Here is an 18,874-nt window from a genome sequence, read left to right as displayed (position 1 = left end):
TGGTAACACAATCTTTCCACCTAGTAGCTATGTCATTTATTTTTACCATTTTCAACTGTCACTCTATTTAGATTTTGTAACTGATAAAGTGCAATTTCACTTTAATGTATGCTTCTTAATTTAGGGTTTTTCAACAAATTACATTTTCTCTATCACAATTAAAATATGGGTATATCAAGTCACCTTAAACAATGATTTTTAAATGGAAAAGCAGTTCACACAAAAAATGTTTGGTATTTTTCCCTTAGCAAGGGCCATTTGACTGGGAGGGCAGAACTCATCCTGTTACTAGAGTACACTGTAGTTCTAGGAAACAGAATAACAGCTTGTCAAGAAGTTGGGACAGAAGATGTTTAAAGAAGCAGATAAATCTCAAATATGCCTCCATAAAAAATGGCCAGTTTATTATATCTCACCTTTGTGAATTCCCATTAGATTTTACCTACTATAAATACTGCTTTTCATTACAAATATATTATCATATAGTTTTCAACATCAAAATAATGCAATCATTGTATAGTACTTAGAAAACATAAATAAGCTAAGATAAGCAAATAAAAATTTCTACAATCTCACAAACCAGTCATAGGCACTATGAACATTTCATATTAGGCATTTAGTGTGTGTGTAAATATCTATAGATGCAGACAGAAATTTAAAGGTCTTTTCCCCCCACAATATTATATATAACTTGACTGTTAGCTTTATTTACTGAAATATTATAAGCTTTATTTTAGTATATGAATAATATGGGCAAAATCTGATTAGATTATCTAGTCCACTATTATTAAGCAATTACTTTGCTTCTAGTTTTTCATTTTTGTAACTACTGTTTTGATAAAAATATTAGTAAAAGGTTTTTAAAACATATATATTAGGAGCTTTGTTAAGATTAATTCTGAAAAGTAGTCTCCAGATACTGATGGATTGAGTGTGTAAAAATGTTCAAGAACTTGATAAAGACTGCTAATTGTCCGCCCAGTCTGATGATTTCTTATAAACTATCTTTACATGTATTCGGCTATCCACAAGCACTTGCTTCCAGACTGCCAGTTGATACAGTTCTGCTATCATAAAAAAATCCACAAAAAAATAAATGCTGGAGAGGGTATGGAGAGAAGGGAAACTCTTGCACTGTTGATGGGAATGTAAATTGGTAACAGACACTGGGGGCAACAGTATTGAGGTTCCTTAAAAAACTAAAAATATAGCTACTATATGACTCTGCAGTCCTAATCCTGGGCATATATAGAGAAAAATATGATCCAGAATGATGCATACACCCCAGTGTTCCTTGCAACACTGTAATAGCCAAGACATGAAAGCAACCTAACCTCCCGTCGATAGAGGAGTGGATAAAGATGTGGGACATATGCACAATGGAATATTACTCAGCCCTTAAAAAGAATAAAATAATGCCACTTGGAAACCTAGAGATTACCATACTAAATACGTCAGAGAAGGAGAACTATCATATGACATCCTTTATATATGGAATCTAGAAAGAAAGGATACAAATGAACTTACAAAACAGAAAGAGACTCACAGACTTAGAGAATAAACTCAAAGTGCCAGGGGTAGAGGGAAGGACGGGATGAAGGGATAGTTAGGGAGTTTGGAATCAACGTGTACACACTGCTATATTTAAAATGGATAACCAACAAGGACTTATTCTATAGCACATGGAACTCTGGTTAGTGTTATGTGGCTTCCTGGATGGGAGGGGAGTTTGGTGGAGAATGGATACATGTATATGTATGGCTGAAAGGAGAATGGAGAATGGATACATGTATATGTATCAGCCATTCACCTGAAACTATTGCAGCATTGTTTGTTAATTGGTTATACCCCAGTAAAAAAACAAAGAAGTTTTTTTAAAAGGATGTAATTGAAGTTGGAACTCTGGAGAAGCTCTTTTAAAGGTAGTCTGACCTTGTTGTCATGGTTCCCTTTTGCTTTTAGCATTAGAGTGTGACCAAGAGAAAATCTCAGGGTTGCAGTTCTAGCAACAGCACAGGGAAAAATAAACAGCAACCTAAGAATATCTGGATTCACACAAAGGAATTGTAGGAGAGTGTGACAGACAGATAGATGGACAGAATGAGGATGAGATTATATCTTTAAGGAGCTGCCATGCTATGCCTGGATTTTCCATGTCATTTTCTCATTATGTGAGAAAATAAAAAAGCTTTAATGGGTTAAGGCAGTATCACTTCAGCATTTGCTGTGGACAATTTAATTCCTAATTGAAATAATAGTAAATGCCTCCCAGAAATGTATTTTCCCACCAGAGGCATATTAAATAGCCTGCTTCACTGTATTCTTACTATCACTGGATATCTTGTTTTGACTACTTTTTTTGTAACTTAATAGACTACATTTTTAAAAATTTAACATTGAGTTTCTTTGAATACTACAGGTGTTAACAATTTTAAAAACATGGCTATTGACCATTTGTATCTAAAAGATAAAATATTGAAAGTTATCAGTTTTTGTCTATTTTTATGCTGGGATATTTGTTTAACTTAGTTTATAAAGGTTTTTGTAAATTGAGATTATTAACTTTTTTCCATCTATATGCTACGAATATGAATTTTTAACTGAATATAGTTGACTTAAAATGTGTTAGTTTCTGGTGTACATTAAAGTGATTCATACATACATATATATACTTGAGGGAATATATATATATATATATATATATATGGCTTCCCAGGTGGTGCTAGGCATAAAAAACCTGCCTGCCAATGCAGGAAACATAAAAGATGTGAGTTCCATCCCTGGGTCAGGAAGATCACTGGAGGCGGGCATGGCAACCCACCCCAGTATTCTAGCCTGGAGAATTCATGGACAGAGGAGCCTGGTGGGTTGTGGTCCATGGAGTCACAAAGAGTCAGACACAACTGAAGCAACTTAGCATGCACACACACATATGTATATATTTATTTTCCATTATAGTTTATTACAAAGTAGCAAATATAGGTTGTGCTATATTGTAGAGCCTTGTTGTATATCTATTTAATATACAGTAGCTTGTATCTGCTAATTCTAAACTCCTAAATTATTCCCCCTTCTCCACTTTTCCCTTTGGTAGTCTTAAGTGTGTTTTCTATGTCTTTGAGTCTGTTTCTGTTTCATAAAGAAGTCTATTTGTGTCAAATTTTAGATTCCACATATAAGTGGTATTTTATGGTATTTGGCTTTCTCTTTCTGATTGCTTAGTATAATAATCTCTGCTGCTACTAGTTGTATCTATATTGCTGCAAATGGCATTATTTTGTTATTTTCTATGGGTGAGTAGTATTCAGCTATATTATGTACCACATCTTTATACATTCATCTATCAATGCACATTTAAGTTTTTTTCATATCTTGGCTATTGTAAATAGTTCTGGTAAGAACACAGGGGTGCATGTATCTTTTTGACTTATAAGTTTGTCTGGATATAGGCCCAGGAATGGGATTGCTGGTTCATATCGTAATTCTATTTTTAGTTTTCTGAGGAATCTCCATAGTGGTTTCACCAACTTCCATTCCCAGCAACAGTGTAGGAGAGGTTCCCTTTTCTCCAGTCTCTCTCCAACATTTGTTATTTGCAGAGATTTTAATGATGACCATTCTGACTTGTGTGCCTCATTATAGTTTAAATTTGCATTTCTCTAATAATTAGAGATGTTAGACCTCTTTAGGAAATGGCAACCCACTCCAGTGTTCTTGCCTGGAGAATCCCAGGGACGGGGGAGCCTGGTGGGCTGCCGTCTATGGGGTCGCACAGAGTCGGACACTACTGAAGCGACTTAGCAGCAGCAGCAGCAGACATCTTTCTGAACCTGTTGACCATCCATATGTCTTCTTGAAGAAATGTCTATTTGGGTGTTTGGCACATTTTTTGATTGGGTTGTTTATTTTTGTTATTGCTATTGAGATGTATGAACTGTTTGTATATTTTGGACATTAAACCCCTGTTGCTCACATTATTCTCAAATCTTTTCTCCCGGTCCCTAGGTTGTCTTTTCATGTTGTTTATGCTGTGCAAAACTTATATTTAATTAGTTCCCATGTTTTTCTTTTTTCTTTTATCTCTATTGTTTTGAGAGAATGATTTAAGAAAACACTGCCAGCAGTTACCTATATTCTTTTCCAGAAGTTTTATGGTTTCATGTTTTATATTTAAGCCTTTAAACCATTTTGAGTTTATTTTCATATGTTGTATGAGGATGTGTTCTAATTTCATTGATTTATATGTGGCCATCCAGCTTTCCCAGTACCATTTGCTGAAGGGAATATCTTTTCTCCATTGTATATTCTTGTATCCTTTGTTGAAGATTGATTGACCGTAAGTGTGTGGGTCTCTTATTGGGCTTTCTACTTTGTTCCCTTGATCCATATGTCTGTTGATCCATGCACTACTGTAACGTTACAGTATTTTTTTTAAAGTCTGGAAGCATTGTGCCTCCAGCTTTGCTCTTTATCCTCAGGACTTCTTTGGTAATTCTGGGATTTTTTTAACAGTTCCATATAAATTTTAGGTTTATTCGTTTCAGTTTTGTGAAAAATGTCATGATAGTCATAATTTGACAGAGATTGGATTAAATCTGATTTATCTATTTTATTAGTTATACTCTTTTGTATCTTGAAATAGTTTTTATGTGTGATTTTTTTCACTGTGTTTTTTGTTTATGTTTCAATGCATAGGAAATCCTTGAAGTCTTTCTATAGCTTAAAATCAAATAGCAACCTTCCTTCCTGCTTGTGTTTTGATACCATATAATTTCACTTAAACCTTCAATATAGCTAATGTCTATTTTCATATGAGAAAAATATCTAACTTAAACTTTTTTCCCTTTGGTGAACTATTTATCTCCATATCATTTATCAAATACCAATCTATTTGTTACCTATCTTCATTTATGTTATGTACTATTTCCTCTTTCTTGATCAGTTATTGTTTGGGTGCTAAGTATCCAACCCTTTTGCAACCCCATGGGCTGTAGCCCACCAGGTTCCTCTGTCCATAGGATATCCTAGGCAAGAGTACTGGAGTGGGTTGCCATTTCCTTCTCCAGGGGATCTTCCCAGCCCAGGGATCAAATCTGTGTCTCCTGCATTACAGGCAGATTCTTACACCACTGAGTCATCAGGGAAGCCCTTTGACAGTAAAATAATACTGTGGATATCATCTATGTGCCAGAATTGCTATACATAGAGTGAGGAATCAAACATTCTACCCCAAGGGAATTAGCTGTTTGTTTTGGAAACAGGTAGATGGTTTATTTCAGTAAGATAGGATCAAGACTATTAAAATAATATTTCACACACTTCATATATCTACATTATTCCATAAAGTATGTATATATCACCCAAACACTATGCTTGGTGTGTGTGTGACACTGTTGATTGAATTATGAGTACAGTGCCTTCTACTATGATCTATCTTCATGGTAATGCAATCCTCTTGCTTTTAAATTCACCCAGCTCTGCTCATGATTTCAGAATGCAGAATGTCATACTGTCCTTTAGAACCCTCAGAATTCATCAACATGCCACTAGGTTAACTTTGTCACCCCACAGAAACACCTACAATATAAAAACACCTATATTAAGTCACCAGCAGGAGCTTCCTTGAAAGGAATGATGTTCCCCAGAGGAGGGATGTAACCAGCCATCAAAAGGTTCTCTACAGACTCAGATTTTCAAGCAAGATACGGGATCTGTCAAACTGTCAGGAACCCAGCATGAAATGGGTCAATATGAAGCCAAATCACAGCAGCACTGTCAGAGCGAAGCTTGACTGCCCTTATTCTTTTCCTTGAAAATAAACAAAAATAAAAGCTTTTGATACCATTGCTTTATTTCCTCTTATGATCGAATGAAGTTAAAATTTTATTTTTAAAGGGATTCCTGAGTTTGATTTTTGTTGAGTTTCATCTCAACCTCTGTAATCACATGGACCATCCCTTTGTATGCTAAAATTTGAACAAAGTAATGTCATGATGATGACTCTTTGTAAAAAGTAGTCTCAAGTAATGATTACAAGAACAAGGTAAACTGGGAACTATTTCCATGTCGAGTCTCAGATAAAAAGTTAAATACAGAATGCAAAATACTGACTGGTAGTGTGTTTCTAAGAATGCTCCAGGTCTCCAATGCAAATGATGATTTCAGCAGCTCTCGGAATCCCAAATTATCTGCCAGTTTTCAGAGGAATACATATTTCTCATAGAACACTACCATGAAGCTTATGGTGTTTTGCCCTGAACATCTGGAATCTCACTATCCTGCTGCATCAGACTGTACCTCACATAGACTGAGTATGCTCTCCTGCATTCCTACATTCAAGTCTGACTGTGTGTGTCCATGAGGCTCAGCTTCCCCTGATATGACCTATGTGCTGTTCAAGGCTCTCAGGACCTCAAATCCTCAAAGCTAAAGGGGAAATGTATAAAAAGTCAAGGTGTTTGCCAATAACTCTGATCCATTTATACCCTCGCACTAAAAAGGGACTCTCTTAACACTGTGGCACAGGTGTCTGCTATAAGTACCATTTAATGGCTCCAAAAAAGATGTACACTCCCACTTCAACACCTGAGAAGCAATGCTTAAGGAAGCCACAGGCTTCCACTGTATGCTGGTGATAGAAATCTCATCAGAGCTCAGAAAATAAAGAATAGATAAAAAGAAATTCTTCAAGGACTTGAGACTTCGCTGAACTGAGTATCTAGGTCAAGCACCCCAATTTTGTAATGTATTAATATTAAAGGAAAAATGGTTTGTTTTTATTTTTTATTTGAGAGTTTATTTCAGTGTGCATGATAACCAACTTTCTTTTGACAGATACGTTGAGTGGATAATATTTAGGCATATGAACAGACAGTTCTTAAAAGTTTCTGAGGTAGACAGGATTTGACATTTTCTAAGTGTGGATGTGACTATCATCACCTTTTGGAAACTAATAAATATTTCACAGTTAATTTATATCACAGATGTTACATCTGTCCCTTGATGCTGGCATTATAAAGAGATTACAATGGTGCATCTGTGGTCTGTGATGGGAATGTCACGTATGTTCTTTCTTCACTTTTCTTTATTTAATTTAGTAATTAAAATCATCTGAGATATTAGCTATTAAAAGTCTTTGTAAGAATAGGAGATTTTAGAACTTCACATTTGTATGACATCATGTGTATATTAGGTAATCAAACTCTAATTCAATATAGCCATTCTGTTGGGTCACAATCTCTACAGCTTCCCAGTTGTAATCTGAAACTGTTCCCATATCTGGAAGGACAGGTAGATACCAAAGAAAGAGGCAAACCACTCCAGATGGGCAGACGGCAGTTTTAATGAGCAAGGACATCTTCCTCTGAGGCTTTTCCCGGGTGGCCTTAGCCTGGAGGTGATAGTAGTGTGCAGCGGCCTGAAGCAAGATCTCAGCTGCATGCCTGAAAATCACACCTGTGCCACAAGCATGAAAACCAGGAATGCTAACCACTAAGCCGCCAGGGTAAGTGGTTAGAAGCAGAGCCCTGACTCTTGTCTTCTTTGAAAAAAATGAATTTTTCAAATGGACCAAGTTTAAAGCAGGCCCAGAGTTTATTGGAAGCACAGTGCATGTGGGAGTCACGCAAAGGGGCTGTTTATTTAGGCCAGAAGCAAAGCAGAGCTCTAAATAGAGAAAGAGCATGGTGTCCTCACTAGAGAGGGGTGATGGGGGGGCTTAAATTGCTTATACAGGGGCTGTCTTCTGGGTCTCTGTTTTCCTCCGATGAATCATCGTGCTTTGTTCCTATACCTGACCTGATTGAGGGCCCTCCCTAAGGTGCACATTCATCTTTTAGCCAAGATGGATTCTAGCTGCTAATTATGCCATTTGGGGCTCTACCTTTGTTCCAGGTGTGTTCAGAAATGGAGTACCTCATTCTTGCTCCCAGTTCCATGAACCCTGACCCCCTGTGAGTGTTTGTGTTTGAAATTTGTCATCAATCTTTTCCTCCCTTGAATGTCAGGAATTCAATCTTCCACAGTATCTATTAAATCATTTTGATTAGATTTTCACATCATTGTATTATTTTTTTCTTGCTTCTGTGTTTTTCTTACATGTATTTAACTACATTTTTTTCCTCCAATTTTGCACTTATCCTTTACACACGTTCTGTCATTTCCATCTCCCTCTTGGTTCCATTCTGGATTTCTGTCCCAAATTGTTACCAAAAGCTATGAATCTGAGATATTGTTACTGAAACCCCAAATCCGTATGTCTGATGCAGAGTAAGGCCCATCAATGCTAAACATTAAAGTCTGGAACAGAAAAAGGTTTATTATAGATTCATCCAATGAAATGGGTGGCTCATGCCCTAAAACCCCCAAAGTTACTGAAAGCTTTCAGCAAGTCCCTTTGAAAGCAAAAGGTGAGGGATGGATGTGGTTAGTTGTTACAGGCTTCTTGGTGTCAGATCCTTCGTTCTTGAGGTTCAGTCATGGTCAGGTAATGATGTTCCTGTAATCGCTACCAGATGAATGATATTGTCTGTCCTGACAAGAAAAGGTAAGTAAGTCCGAAGACACAGCTTTCACCCTCCAAGGTCCCAGTCCTAGCGAGGGCAGGCGAACCTCAGTCGTCAGCTCCTTGGGGCCAGGTTCGCACATTCAGCCCAGCCATGAGACCTGAGAAAGCCAGGCATCCACACCGACTGGCCCTCAGTCCCTAAGGCCCAACGGGGAGCCCAGGCCTCACAGACTGCGCCCGGCAGATGGCCACGGCTAGTGGCTCACAGACACAGGGATGGGGGAGAGCTTCCCTGCTGCCCCACGGCCTAGGCCAAGGCTGGTGGAGGGCCTGCGTGATGGCTCTGGAGTCCTGCAGGGCAGAGGCCCCAGTCTGCGCCCCGGGCCCTCCAGCTCACCCGCCGACCCAGGCCCAGCTAAGCTGGAGGGCTTCGGCCTCTTACCTGACTTTCCATCTGATGACCACCACACCACGGACCGTGACTGAGTCACTTTCTCAGGGGCTCCTGTTAGAGAGGGCCCACTGTGGTGGGCCAACGGCTGAGCGGGACAGCTAGTGGTTGCTCAGTAACACTTGGCTGCTTGTGAGCAGGGCCCGCTGAGGCACTGAGCAATGGTTGAGCAAGCCTCAATGCCTCGTAACAGGGTGCAGAGTAAGGAGGCACCGCAGTGGCTGGCTGCCAAGGGCTCTGCTCTTCCTGCTCTGTTACAATATGCGATGTGATCCTCCACCCAAGACAAGCCTTTTACTGCACGTTCTCCTCTAGCCTTAGAGCTGTCCTTGGATCTTTCTTGGATTCATTCCCTGGAACTCTGCTATAACCTTCGACTTTTGGGTAATTCTTTCCCTTGAACACACATCCCACTAATAGCCTATTTTTCCTTCATTACCAATACCATTCCTAATCACCAGGTCACCTTTACTGAGTACTTACCAAACGCAGCAGGCATGGTGTTAAACAACTGATATTTATTACCTCACCAAGTCTTTCTAAAATCAGTGCAAAGTAGCTAAATAAGTATCATTAAATGCCCCTATGTAAATGTTAATTCATAATAGGCTTCTATCTAGTTCTAGAATAAATGATGAATGACTTCATTTTACAACCAAAGAATCTTAGGAACATTATTTGCTCATTTATTTATCTTAGGAACATATTTATTTATTTTATAAATAAAGTACTATTTTATTTTAAGACTTTATATATTTATTTTATTTAATATTTTAATTCATAGGCATTATATATAATTTAATTTATATTTATCATATATGATTTACATAAATTATACAATTTAAGTTTTAATATTTTATTTACATAGAGTCATTTTAATATGGATTTAGCAACATTTTATTATACTTTATTTTATAAATAAAATAATATTTATTATTTTATTATTAATTTAGAGGGAAGTGAAACTGTCAGTCAAAAATAAGACAAGTCTTGGTAATATTCACAGGGAACAGAGAGCTTAAAAATGGTGTAGCAGATAAAAATGGTCCATAGATAGACAATAACCAAAAGGAAAACTCAATGACTGAGCTCAACAGCAAATCAGGCAACTAGTAATGGTAGTTAACCTTCATTAAATGCTTACTATGTGCCCAATGATATTCCAAGTGTTTTTACAAGTATTAGTCATATTGTGTATTTTTTTCTTTTCTCATAATCTCATGGATGAAAAATCAAAATAGTTCCATGTTCTTAGAAGAATGGAATTAGAATTGTAGGGGAGTAAAAATGTTTCCTCTACCTTCCTAAGTTTGAAACTGAGTCTGTGACATGAATTGGCAATAGGTAGATAAACAGGAGAAAAGGTGTACTATATTATTTACTTGCAATATCGCATGCCCAGAGCATTATGGGGAAAAAAAAATGTGAATACCACCCCACCTCCCCCCACAAAAAAGTGATGAGCTTTAGGAGCTTAATAAAGGAATGGGAGAGACAGAGAAGCAATTTTAGGAGAGATGCAATGATTTTTAGGAAAGATGAATGGGCCCTTGGAAAAATAAATGGGAGATGTGATAGTTTGGGACCAAGTTTGGGTGTGGTACAAACTTCTAGTCTCTTCTCTTGTAACAAAAGTCTGTCTTCCCTGGCTGATGAAACTTCTGAGAAGGGAACTGATGACAAATGAGGATCTGTTTCAGATAAAGGGAGTTTGAAGAAAGCCTCTCTGTGTATTTGTTATTTTTCAAATGTGTTCAGCTCAAAATCTTTTCAGGTGGTATAACCTTAAATCCTCAGGACAAGTGGGCAGAAATTTCAGAGAGGCATATATTTAAGGAAAGCAAAACTTAGTATGAACCACTTCTTTTCCTAATGATATTCTCCATCAGACCATATTCAAGCAAAGGCTATGTAGTCTCTCCCTAGGGTGCTTTGGAGTGAATTTCAGCATATGTTGGGAGTAGAAATCATGATATCTATGTTGTCTTTAGCTTTAAAGCATCATAGCAAGGTACCTAGGGCAAAATAAACCTAAACAAAATAAAAGAGATGATTGGTCATTTGGTTTTTCCTAAGTAAGAAAGCATGGTATAAGAAACCCTGATGGGAGAAGTTTTGAGTAAGCAGAAATTCAGGCATGGTGTGCAGGCAGTGATTATTTTCACCAATTACTCTTTACTGAGACCAACATTTTCACTACTTTAATTGCAGATTTACTCACAGAAAGTATTTTTCCACTCAATTTCCTCAAGAATCTTGCATTAGTGCAACTAGAGACCCTAGTCTTCTATCTTGGTGATTTCCTAAGCGGCACAATTTGATTATTTTCATGGTACTTGAATCCTTGAACAGAGCTATTTATGTGTGAATTGAAATGCTTACTGCATGATATTTGGATCTTACAATAATTTTTTGGATCAGAAATATGAATATGTTTTTCATGAACTAGAGTGGATCTGATGTAATTATAACATGGAGCCAACTGAATATCATTCCGAAGATTTTTACATACATTCAAATAACATGTACTAATTTGAACATTTTCTTTAGGTTGATCATCACAAAGAATGGCTGCTGCTGCTGCTGCTGCTAAGTCGCTTCAGTCGTGTCCGACTCTGTCCGACCCCATAGACGGCAGCCCACCAGGTTTCCCCATCCGTGGGATTCTCCAGGCAAGAACACTGGAGCGGGTTGCCATTTCCTTCTCCAATGCATGAAAGTGAAAAGTGAAAGTTAAGTCACTCAGCCGTGTCCGACTCTTAGTGACCCCATGGACTGCAGCCTACTAGGCTTCTCCGTCCATGAGATTTTCCAGGCAAGAGTACTGGAGTGGGGTGCCATTGCCTTCTCCGAAAGAATGACTAGATGTAAATATCTAACTTTATCATTTCCTCCAAAAAGATAAGAAGGTAAGTCTTCTGGTCCAGGTCACGATTGCAAAGGATATTCTGTCTTGTTTTTAGAAAATACTTGTTCTCTTAGAATCTCCAAGACTTCATTTAAAAACCAATAGGAAAGGATAAAGTCAACAAAAAATAATATTAAATATAATAAATATGCAATATGAAACAAGATAATGAGTAGTGTCTATAAATAATAATTTATATTGAAACTCTGAAATGAAAAAAAAATTAGGCTGATTTTACATGGCTTTTGATTATGAAGTCTAATATTTTACAGATGCAGTCATATTTTCTCCAGAGGTAAGCTGCAACGTGTGATGGGGGGAAAAAACATGGCTTTTGAAGTTGGAGAACTTAGTATGTTCAAGTTCTTACTGCCTTTCGGTAATCTGAAATGCTCTTATTATCTCAATCAGGCCATTTAATGCATCTGAATAACCAGGAAATTGTAATAATATTCAGTTCCCAGGGTTATTATAAAATAAGTAGAATATTATGAATTTTTTCTTTTTTAAGAAATATTTATTGAGACTGCTAGGCACCAATTACCAAGAATATGTAGAATAAGATAAAGTGGTATTTTGTAAAATTTAAAACAATATACATATTATGTGGACTTCCCTGATGGTGTGGTGGTAAAGAATCCACCTGTCAATGCAGGAGATATGGCTTCAATCTCTGGGTTGGGAAGCTCCCCTGGAGAAGGAAGTGGCAACCCACTACAGTATTCTTGCCTGGGAAATCCCATGGCCAGAGAAGACTGGTGGGCTACAGTCCGTGGAGTCACAAAAGAGTCAGACACCTTAGCAACTAAACAGCAGCAACATATAATTTGTGTATGTTGCTTATACTCAGAGGTCTTAATTAATACATCACTACCCGGTACTTGGTTTAATCCTGGTACTTAACTTTAAAGTTTCAAAATGAACTTAATGCATACACTGAACAGATCAACATGACTAGATTTGCAAAGAAAAATCAAGTATATGATTCCTAACAATTCTCATCCCCACCCCTGAACGCACATCCTAAACACATGTTTTTCTATTAACTCTCAGTATAAAAATTTCCTTCTTGATTTTGTAGTCTTTATACTAACACACAACTGTTTTGATTCTTCAAATTATAGGGAATTTGGATGATGCCTCATTGTTGGCTTATTCTGAAATTACACTGCACAATGACAGAAAGACAATAAATTATCATTGCTTTGGATGTTAGAGAACAATTAGACATTTGCATATCGGAAGAGGAGATACCCCAGTGCCTATGACAAATGGTGAAATCGGGCGATTTAAGAGTCTCAGCTAACAAAATCATCCTAACACATTTGTTGTGAGACTGTCTCTGGGTTTCTAGCAAAATGTGCTCTAATGATATTTCTAAGCCTTAAAAAATGACTTCTCGAAATATGTGATGGAAATTATGTAATGGACTAACACAGCAACAACAACAAAATATGCAATGTAAGTATCCCCAGGTATGGACTGTTAGTTGTCTTTCTTCATTAATCGTTTTCGTGTGGTAATTGGAGATGTCAAGCTCACCCTGTGTTTCTCTTTTCAAATTTAGGGAGCTCAGTATGCTGCATCTTTTGCATTATATTTCCAAGTTATTTTCCATGATGCTAAGGATATAGCTTTTCATGTCCTAGGGGTCCCTGTGCAGGACCCAGGATTTGATGAGCAGAAGAATGCTCAGATTTGCTAGAGGAAATAATTTGGTATGGTGCTAGTTTAAATACACAGATTTTTACATCCAGGTTTACATACAGCTTCTGTTATTGATTTACTCTGTAAATTTTAACAGTTTATATAGCTTTCTAAGATTTAGTTTCCTCAGTTAGACACTGAAATAATGGCAGTCTATACTTCAGGTGGTTATCGCTTGCTCAGTAGCTCAGTCGTGTCCGACTCTTTGCAACCCCATGGACTGTAGCCTACTACGCTCCTCTGTCCATGAGATTTTCTAGGCAAGAGTACTGGAGTGGGTTGCCATTTCCTTCACCAGAGGATCTTCCTGACCCAGGGATCGAACCCGGGTCTCCCGCACTGTAGGCAGACACTTTACAATCTGAGCCACCAGGGAAGTCCTTAGGTGGTTATAGGGAGTATTAAAACTTAATGTATGTAATCAAATTATTAATACATCAGGTATTTAACATTCTGCCAATAAATAAAAATCTTTGTTCATCACAGTCAACATTAGAAGTATCCTAGTAGCTTTTGTAACCTAAGGACAGCAAAGATTTTCAATTTGGGAACACAGAGGATTCGACAGAAACCAAGAGAAACAGGAAAATAAAAGAGAAACAGCTCAAGTATCAAAGATAAATGGAGAGAATATGTCCCATAGTGCACTGTATGGTGGAACTTCTACACTCACATTGTCTCATTGGATTAAACAAAATATGTCTTTTAAAGAAGAAATTAGTGTGCCATTTGTTTTCACAGAAAAAGAAGTGAGAAACTGATTCACATACCAAATTTCCTCCATCACAGTGATTTCTAGATTCTTTTGTTATCCCATTGAAGTGTGCAACATTTATTTTAAAATATCTACATGACTGGAAAAAACAGCAATATACCTGAGATTACACAGCTACTGAGCTCAGAGTCAGCATGAGAGCCTCGGTCTTGTTTATTTTATTTTCCCACAAGCCAAGAGTCAGTATCAAGCATGCTTAGATTAGGAAATCTGCGGGTAATACACATTCAAGTCGAATTGCAAAGTAAGGGATCATGATAGTAACCAGATTGTACTCCAGAACAGTGATATATCTCTGATTCACCAGTAAAGATTACTTCTTACTAGAGAGTCTTGGGAACTTCCCATCAGGGCCGGCTATGAGTGGCTGGGTTTGAGGTCATAGGTCACTTCACACAAGTGACCACTGATACCTAAATGGACGATCAAGAAGTGCTGTCGACAGAATACACCCCAAAAGCAGTGGCTGTTAGATTGTTTCAATTCCCATGAAAGCAATATAAAATAGATAGGTATTATAATAGCAATTAAATAATAATATCTATTATAGTGCTATACTTTTCAGCAGATGGACATGAGTTTAATCAAGCTCCAGGAGCTGGTGATGGACAGGGAAACCTGGCGTGCTGAAATCCACATGTCGCAAAGTGTCGGACACGACTGAACAACTGAACTGAAATGAACTTTCATCAGATTAATGCTAATATTTTAAGGACCTGCCCATGCAAGACTAATGTTAGTATTTCCAGTTTATAGATAAAATATAAAACTCTAAAAGACTATAATTTTCCTAAAGTCACATGATTAAATAATGGTAGAGAAGTTAAATTGTGTTAGAAATTAAGAAAAGTACAGGACCATTGAATTCTGTTATTAGTGAAAATTAATGAAGTCTCCAGTTTATCTTTCCACATATAGCAGCACTATGTGAAGAAAGAGCACTTGACACTGACAAAAATTCTTTGTTTTTAGTTTTGCTTCATGGTATAAAGCATAGCCTTCTGCATATCATTCAACTGAACTATTTCACCCTCAGTATTCATAATTGCAAACTATGAGAATAATACTTCCAATGTCTATTTCACTGAGCATTAATGAGATTGCAATGAAATCATGAACTGGTACTATATAAATTCAAAGATAATATGCAAATGTGACATTATTTTTGCCTATCTCCCTGGATCTACATTTGAATAAAATGGGTTAATATACATGAAAATGCAATACAATTATAATGAAAAATTAAGGATCATTAGGAGAAGAGTAACGATTCCTGGGAGGTACATAGGTGTTTGAATATTTGTATATAGAAAAGTGATTGTGCTTTCCATTCAGATTATTAAAATAATCAGGATTTTTTGAATCATATTTATTATGAACCCTGTAGTTTATAAATCAAGAAAACAAAGCTCAACAGGAACAGCTAACTGGTCCAAGGACTATACTTTGTTAGCAGTGATATATGAGATTAGATAAATTTATTTATATTCCCTACACACCACTGTCTTCCTGTACAAAGGGATGGATTTTTATATCAATGGAAGGATAGCCCAAAAATTAGGCTAGTTTCTTCTTCAGAATATTTGTATTTTAGAAACCACCTTTGAGCTCAAAAATTTAAAACGGGCCATTGTAAGCCAGTTCCCAGTTCTTTGGTGACTGAAATGGAAAGATTTCCCTGCTGCTTTGATAGACCTTATTAATACTTCTGTTTATTCCTCTATGAGCCCTAAGATGGATTTATTTTCAAACTCCTTCCTTTCTTTGATTTCTCCAACATTCTCCAGATTCCAGGGCCTCCTTTCCTGGTCATCTGGGTGGTAAGCCACAGCTTTATTCTCGCAGCTCTGCTGTGTGTTTCCTGAAGCTAAATTTGGTTGTGTGCAAGTGACAGGAGGATATAGAAGTAAAAACCAACATAGACGTCCATCTGTCACCCAAACTTTCTGGACCACAGTTCCTCTGATCAGAGAGAAGGATTTCTGTATCTGTGTTTCAGGTACCTTCATGCTCACTGCTGCCTTAGAATTATGGCATCAGGAGTGGGAACTGTCTGTGAGCAGAGCTGGGAAAGAAAGAAAAAAGAGAGTGGAGATTTCTCCCACTGCCTCTGCCCCATAGAGATTCCCCTGTTCCATTCACTGGACTCAAAATGAAAGCTTCTCTTGGAGATCTTCTTATCTGTATCTGAGGCAAAGTGCCATGATTTATTATGACTTAATGGCCAATAATGGGAGAAAAAGAATAAATAGGAAATTAGTCACCATATAAAAAGCAGAGACATTACTTTACCAACAAAGATCCTCTAGTCAAAGCTATGTATGGATGTGAGAGTTGGACCGTAAAGAAACCTGAACGTCAAAGAATTGATGCTTTTGAACTGTGGTGTTGGAGAAGACTCTTATGAATCCCTTGGACAGCAAGAAGATCTAATCAGTCCATCTTAAAGGAAATCAGTCCTGAATATTCATTGGAAGGACTGATATTGAAGCTGAAACTCCAGTACTTTGGCCACCTGATGCAAAGAGCTGAATCATTTGAAAAGACCCTGCTGCTGGGAAAGATTGAGGGCAAGAGGAGAAGGGGTCAATAGAGGATGAGATGGTTGGATGGCATCACCGACTCAATGGAAATGAGTTTGAGTAAACACTGGGAGTTGGTGATGGACAGGGAGGCCTGGCTGGCTGAGATTCATGGGGTTACAAAGAGTCAGACATGACTGAGTGGCTGAACTGAACTGAACTGAATCATCATGGAATCAATATTTGTGGAGGTTTCCTAATATAAATATATTTTGCACAGGTGTCTAGTTAGCTCTGCTAGTGTAGGAGCATCCCAGAATTAAGTAAACTCTGATAAAATTATCAGAAAGGCCAACAATAAAAAGACCTCAAACTGTGATAATTTACTAAACCAGGTTTCCCTGTTGAGACCTAAGTTGTCAGCATTCTTCCATAAAGATTCTTTTGCTCAGATTCAACACTTCTTTTTAATCTTTAAATGTAAATATTTATTTTTTTCAGTTTGACTAAGATACAATATCATATAACATTGGGTAAGCTTAATATTTTCCCAGATGGCACTAGCGGTAAAGAACCTACCTGCCAATTCAGGAGACCTAAGAGACACAGGTTCAAGCCCTGGGTTGGGAAGATCCCCTGCAGCAAAAAAATAGCAACTCCCTCCAGTATTTTGCCTAGGGAATCTGATGGACAGAGGACCCTGGTCAGCTACAGTCCATAGGGTCACAATGAGTCAGACATGACTGAAGCAACTTAATGCAGCACACACAGGTTTAAGATATACAACATGTTGACTTGATATACATATATCACAAAGTGATTACCACCACACCATTAACTAACACCTTCAGCAAATCATAAGAGCATTTTTTATGGTATACATATGATCTTAGTAACTCTCAACTGTATAATACAATATTATTAGCTATAATTGCCATGGTGTACATTAGACCTCAGAACTCACTCATTTTATATTTGGAAATTTGCACCCTCTGACAAATATTTTCCCTTTTCACTTACCCCAGCTCCTGGAAACCACAATTCTATCTTTTGTTTCTACAAATTTAGCTAATTTAGATGCCACATATAAGTGATATCATAAAGTATTTGTCTTTCTCTGACACTTCATTTAGCATACTATTCTCAACTTTCAGTGGATTTGTCACAAATGATACTATTTCCCTTTTTCTCAAGGCTGAATAAGTTCTGCTATGTGTTTTATTCTTTATTTTATTCATCCTTCACACAAACACACAAACATGTCACATCTTCTGTATCCATTCATCTTTGGCAGAGAGTAAGATTGCCTCATTCTCTTTGCTATTGCATAAAACTGCAATGAACATGAAAGGGTAGATATATCTTCTACACCCTGTTTTAATTGCTTTGGATATATACCTAGAAGTGGAATTCCTGAATTGTATGGCAGTTCTTTTTTAATTTTTGAGAAAACTCCATACTGTGTTCATAAGTTCAGGTTCGACTCTTTGAGACCCATGGACTGCAGCACTCCAGGCTTCCCTGTCCATCACCAACTCACAGAGCTTGCTCAAATTCATTTCCATTGAGTCGATGATGCCATCCAACCATCTCATCCTCTGTCAGCCCTTTCTCCTCCTGCCTTCAATCTTTCCCAGCATCACAGTCTTGTCCAATGAGTTAGTTCTTCCCATCAGGTATTGGAGTTTACTCCCAATACTCCCAAAGTATTGGAGTTTCAGCTTCAGCATCAGTCCTTCCAATGAATATTCAGGACTGATTTCCTTTAGGATGAACTGGTCGGATATCCCCGCAGTCCAAGGGACTCTCAAGAGTCTTATCCAACACCACAGTTCAAAAGCATCAACTCTTCAGCACTCGGCCTTCTTTATAGTCCAACTCTCACACCCATATATGACTACTGAAAAAACCATAGCTTTGACTAGACAGACCTTCGCTGGCAAAGTAATGTCTCTGTTTTTTAATATGCTGTCTAGGTTGGTCGTAGATTTTCTTCCAAGGAGAA

The sequence above is a fragment of the Muntiacus reevesi genome, chromosome 3 (genome assembly GCF_963930625.1).
Source record: "Muntiacus reevesi chromosome 3, mMunRee1.1, whole genome shotgun sequence".
Classification (NCBI taxonomy): Eukaryota; Metazoa; Chordata; class Mammalia; order Artiodactyla; family Cervidae; genus Muntiacus; species Muntiacus reevesi.
Note: the sequence above shows the minus strand (reverse complement) of the source record.